This window comes from Lynx rufus, unplaced genomic scaffold, assembly GCF_022079265.1.
Source record: "Lynx rufus isolate CCGP_SWC_20201006 ecotype Redwood Valley unplaced genomic scaffold, mLynRuf1.p SCAF_47, whole genome shotgun sequence".
NCBI classification, from domain to species: domain Eukaryota; kingdom Metazoa; phylum Chordata; class Mammalia; order Carnivora; family Felidae; genus Lynx; species Lynx rufus.
This window is the reverse complement of record NW_025814864.1, coordinates 1,291,167-1,297,415: the sequence shown is the minus strand read 5'-3', so window position 1 is coordinate 1,297,415 and position 6,249 is coordinate 1,291,167. Positions and strand designations below refer to the sequence as shown.

General features: G+C 43.0%; 1 pseudogene; it reads left to right on the top strand.

Moving 5' to 3' along the window:
* Positions 1-4,840: 4,840 nt before the first annotated feature.
* Positions 4,841-6,025, top strand: LOC124525763 (syntenin-1-like; annotated as a pseudogene).
* Positions 6,026-6,249: the final 224 nt, after the last annotated feature.

The window sequence follows — 6,249 nt, the reverse complement described above, 5'->3', positions numbered from 1 at the left end:
AAGAAGAATGCTGGTAGGACTCACTCTCTGAATTCCATCACTTCATGGATGGAAGGGCCTGTCATCAGAACATACCCAAGTCATCATGTAGGAGTTACAGCATTAGCTGTAACTAATGCTAGTTACATCTAGTCCTCTTTGTCCCTAGAAACAAAAATTATCTCATGTCTGTGCAGTGGAGGGAGCAGCACCTCTCCTGGCCTTTTGCACTACACCAGCTTGGAGGGGTGGCAGAGGGGGAGGGTAGGGGGCAGAATCTCTAGTTCTGGGGAGGGCATGGCAGTAGGGTGTTTGTACAGCTCTGTGAACTGAGGTCAGTGCTGGGGACCACTGCAGGGGTCCTAGGGGAGTGTGCTGGACATTCAGTGGCAAAGGCCATTGGGGTCTTTGGTGGCAAAGGCTTCTGAGGTCCTCTTATCCTCCTTTTTCTCCAAGGGAGCAAGAGCTAAGCTGAGGGGAGCCCTCTTGGCATCGGGTCAGGCATACAGCACTCAGAGGGGCAGCGGAGCTAGAGAAAGGGGTACGTTTAGCTGCTGTGGCATCTGGGACAAGGGACACAGGAACAGCGGCTGCAGTGGTGGAGCTGTTGTGTGAGGTTCGAGAGTGTGTAGACCACCACTGAGCCTCTGGGGCTCACCAGCTGGGCTCAGGTCTGGGGCTGGGGTGAGATGTAGCAGTAGCATGGGCCTAGGAATGAGGACACGGCAGTGACTTGGGCCCAGAGTGCAAAGTGCAGCCACAGTGTGGCCCCAGGGATGGCAGGTCAAAGGCCTGACTTAGGGCCGAGGGGTAGGGCAGCAGCACAGCATCAGCACAGTTCTGTGGGTGGTGAGGAGCCGTGGCATCCCAATTCCAGAAAGTGTGGGGTGACAGCAAGTCGGGACCCAAGGGCAGGTCTCACTATGGCAAGGGCTCCGGTCCCGGGGACTCTGGGCTGCTCCTTTGACTAGAGACCATGTTGGGGAAGACTACGGCACCCTTGGTAGCAAAGGCTCTAGTGTCTGCCTGCTGTCACCCCCAAAGTTGCTTTTCGAATAAGTGTATTATGGTCAATAAATGCGTGTGATGAACTTTTAACAAAATCTTTATTGTGGAACAATTTTAGATTTACAGATGACTGTGCAAATAATGCAGAATGTTTTCGTATACCCAATATCCAGTTTGTCTTTATTATAAAATCTTACATCAGTGTGGTATATTTATCACAATTAATGAACTAATGTTGATACATTATTATTAATTAACATTCATATTTTATTCAGATTTGCTTAGTTTTTCCTTGAAGTCCTCATTCGGTTCCAAGATGGCTTCAGAGTATCAACTTACACAGTACTAATGTCTTCCTAAGTTCCTCTTGGCTGTGACTGTTTCTCAGACTTTTCTTGTTTTTATGACCTCAGTGGTTTTGAGGATGACGGTCAGGTATTTTGTACAATGTCACTTACTTGGAATCCATCTGCCTAGTTTTCATTACTAGACTGGGATTATGTGGTTGGGTAAAGTGCCATTTTCATCACATGTGCATTCGATCAACATGACATTGTGTTGGTGTTAACCTGTATCACCTGGATGAGGTCATGTTTTTCAGGTTTCTTCACTGTAAAGTTAATCTTTTCCCCCTTTTCACACAGTTGTTGAAAAAGGTCATCATACACAGCCCACATCTAAGGAGCGGAGAGTTATGTCCCAGTTTCTTTGGGGAGAGGTATCCTAATGAGCCCATAAGCGAATCGGACATGTATTCCTGAGTGTATTGGAGGCTCTAAAGTAAAGACGTGCAGAGGTATGCCCCATTGGAGCATTTTAAAAAGTGGCAGAATGAACCACCCCGCCTGTCACATGTGGATGAAGAGTTAATCAATGGTAGACTTACTTTGAACCCAGTGTTTGGTTTCTGGAGGTTATCAACCATCAGTTCAGGGAAATACTTCCAGGATTTGAAATCTGGGCCGCTTCATCCAGTATCACAGTTGTTAAATCTGTTTACCACTTCTAATTTCCCCCATTCTATATCTAACACCTAAGGATAGGAAGCTTATTAACGGAAGAGCAGCCATAGTCACTTAAATGTAGGTCAGTGGTGATTTGGAAACTGAAAGATATCCGAAATGGTGCACCTTTATTCTCATCAAAATACATCATTGTGGACACATAGGAACGGGCATTTACTGCTGACTGAGTGTAGAATTACAGTCAGATTCTTTGATGTTTGCTTGGGTGTCTGAGAAGTGTTCTCAGAGCTAAAGGCAATTGCTGTAAATCATATAAACATTGGTCTAATGAAGAGAAATTACCATAATGTTGTAAACTCAAAAGAGATAAATATATATGCGCATGTTTTTTTTGATTAGTACAAATCAACTGCCCATGTGAAGGGAAGGCAGAGGTGTATAGAGTTTGGGCTCTTCATCCCCCAGCTATGCCTCTAAAGGACAAACATGGTGGATGGACATAGAGAAGAGAAGCGGAGACCAAGACTTCAAATATCGTTATAGGGCTAGAAGTGTTTTGGGAAAAACCCTTTAGCAGGGTACACGTTTGTCTCTCTCATTTTGCATTATCTCGAATGACTTAAAAGGTCTTTCTGATTTACTACGAATCCATTTTAAATAGCCTCCGGCTGTACTGGGTGAACGGAGAAAAAAAACATGAGCTGTCAAAATGAGATCTAACAATGACAAAAGAAACCACCCAAGAAAACTGCAGGCTTGGGAGCCAAAACGCAGTCTCTGGTTTTCCCTACTGCTGATTTGGGTCTGGAAACCTGAGCACACTCCGGACTTTTCTGGGGCCCTATTTCATGTATCTGTGACAAGCTGGGATGAGAATAGAATACATAGATCATCCCTTACAGGTCCAAGGTTGTACATGACTCTAAGTTGTGTAATTATAGGTTTGGGAAGTACAGAGTTGCCAGAAGAATGAACTCATTTCCAGGTAGGTGGAGAATCTCTGAGCCAGCAGCCCTGGAGTCAGAGGTGTGATATGTCCACTCCTATATAAACAAAAACATGAATAAAAGCATAGAAAAAATTCCATTTAATGCAACATAAAAACAGCACATAGAAATGCTGGAGACCATAGAATGGCTGAATCCAGGAAAGCCAAAATAACAAAGCCTCATAAACTGTGCTATCCTGTTTCTTCAGGTGGACAAAAGGACTTCTGACACTGTTGCTTGTTTCTTTGAGGGAAATTCCCAGCAACGGGAACTGAAGCACTGTGGTCAGATCGTCGTGTTTGTGGGACTTACTCTCTCCAAGTTTTCCTGCCAATTTGTTAGAACATATTTCTTGATTAAAGCTATGTTGAAATTGTATACCAGCTGCCAAATTATTTTCAAGTCAGCTTGTAAAGTTTTCACTCCTACAGCACATATCTTTCCTGTGAGGATTTGCAACCATGAGAACTATCATTTAAGATACTTGCATTTATAAGCATGAAAGTGTAATTTCCCATAAAATAAATGCTAAGTGGTCATTTTCATTGAAAGTATCCTAACAGACAACTGTAACAATGTGGTTTTGAAACGCTCTGTAAATTAAGTCTTTGGTGGGTCACACTATGGGAATTTTAAGTCAAAATACTCAAGCACATAAGGCAAGATATGACCTATATACCTGCATATACCTATATGCAGGTGACTCACCTCAAATGTCAGAAGATACCTGTTCATCTCAGAGACCCTGTTCACACTAGTCCAACATACATGGGCCAAGGATGCTTTCCATATGAGCCTCTGAATCTGTCTTCCTTTCTTCTCTCTGGCTCGCTTTAAAATAGGAAGTAACAGCTGCTTTACAAGCCATAAGAAGGCAGTCAGGCAGCTCTGGTGACACGGAAGGGAGCCTTGGTGCTGTCTTCCCTTTCCCAGGCTGCCAACCTGGATATAGGTTCATGGGTTATATACTAGTCCACTCCTTGTGCTGACTCCCTGAGTTATTCCAGACCCAGGAGATGCTACCTAAAAACAGCTGAATCAGTAAACATCCCATTGTACAGCTCTCCATGACAGCCAGCATCATCTTGCAAGCATACATGTAAACTCAGCTCCTGTGGCCGTGGCCTCAGCAGAGAGGCACAACCTGTGTCACAGTCTTTTGTGCATGAGATCAGACCCTTGAGTGTGTTTATGAAACATGTGCCCATTGTAACATACTGTAAAGTTTGAGACAGTCAATTTATTCAGATGCAGTGGTGATTTTTCTCCAGGGGCAAACATCACAAACATTTTAGAGAATAAATTTCTAGATCTCTTTATGAGCTTAGATAGAATGTATAATTGAATAAAAATGAGATTATACCATAAAAGATGTTCTGTAACCTGATTTCTAACTTAAAGTATGTTTTTTAAATGTTTATATTATAAATAAATATAAATCTATTTTGTTGTATTTTAATGGATGTACTCCATTCTACTAAGGATTTGCCCCATGTTTACCACCCAACCTTCTAATAAACATTTAGGTTATTGCCATGTTTATGCTATATCCACACAATTGAAATAAACTATGGTGCACTTTTTAAAAATATCAAATATTCATTTAACACTTAATACATATAGACTTAATTATTAATTAATTAATTAATTAATTAAATTGTAAATGTAGTGAATTATTTTAAATTCCAAAACCTGAACATTTGGACTCACACAGTGTATACCTGTAATTAATGTTTTCAAGTTCTGGTTTTCTCGAATTACTTCCAGTAAGTTCGAAAGATTTTTTCAAAACCAACAATAGGTGTGGCTCTTCTCTCATCTGCTCGTGGAAGTCTGCACCAGCTACTGGGAGGTGGTGGCAGAGAGCAGGTCCTTGGGGCCTAGAAAAGTCCTGCAAAAATGTCTCTGTAGCCATCTCTTGAAGACCTGAAAGTACGCAAAGTAATTCGGGCTCAAGCTGCCTTTTCTGCAAATGCTGCCAAGCCAGCAATTTCATCTGAAGCTTCTGCTCCCATCTCCAAAAGGGAAATCTCTTTACCGAACGCATCTGGAGCTCTCTTGGTACGTGGGCCTGAGTTTTAATGAAGAAGAAATCCCTGCAAATAGAGCCTTGGTCCCTGGAGCATCGGATCAGGGGCAGCTGGTAGCAAGACCTTCCAGCAGGAATGTGGTGGCTCCCATAACTGGCAACAATGTTGGACTTTGTGGAGCATAAGTTAAGCATGGGTTTGGGGAAGTCATTTTGTGTAAGGACCAAGATGGAGAAATTAGGCTCAGGCTTAAATCAGTAATAATATCAATAGTAATGGTGTATTTGTTCAGCTGGTCCAGGCAAAATCTCCTGCCTGATTGGTTGGTCTGAGATTTGGAGACCATGTACTCCAGATCAGCTTGGAAAACTGTACAGAGGCTGGAGCGCGATGAAGCACAAGGCCTTTGAGAGAAGATTACTGACTGTCCAGGATGTTCCAGGACAGGCCCTCCGAACAGATTCCAGGACAGGCCCTCTGAACGGACAATCACCTTGTGTGAAGGTAGTACTGGACATGTTGGCTTTATCTTTAAAAATGGAAAGATGGAGCATCTGGGTGGCTCAGTCTGTTAAGCATCTGACTTTGGTTTGGGTCACTATCTCAGGGTTCGTGAGTTCGAGCTCCATGTCGAGCTCTGTGCTGACAGCTCAGAGCCTGGAACCTGCTTCGGATTCTGTATCTCCTTCTCTCTCTGCCCCTCCCCTGCTTGTGCTCTGTCTCTCAAAAATAAATAAACATTAAAAAATAAAAAAAAAATAATAAAAATAAAAATGGAAAGATAACACCCATAGTGAAAGATAGTTCGGCAGCCAGAATCGGTCTTCTCACAGAACACAGCATCTGTGAAGTTAGTGGGCACAATGTCATTGAGTTGAAGGACTCTCAAACTGCAAACATATGGTCAACATCTGAGACTATAGTTACTATTACAACCATGCCTACTTTTATCTTTGAATATATTATTCAAATACAATATCCATTTTATATTATTAAATGGATGGCACCAAGCATTATGAAAAGCCTGATGGATCACACCATTCCTGAGGTTTAAAAATCATGGCACAGTCCAGGAGGGGTGCCTGGGTAGCTCAGTTGGTTAGTGTCCAACTTTGGCTCAGGTCTCATGGATCATGGGTTTGAGCTCTGAGTCAGTCTCTGTGTGGACAGCTCAGAGCCTGGAGCCTACTTCAGATTCTCTGCCTGCCTCTCTGCCCCTCCCCCGCTCATGCGCGCGCGCGCACGCGCTCTCTCTCTCTCTCAAAATTAAATAAACTT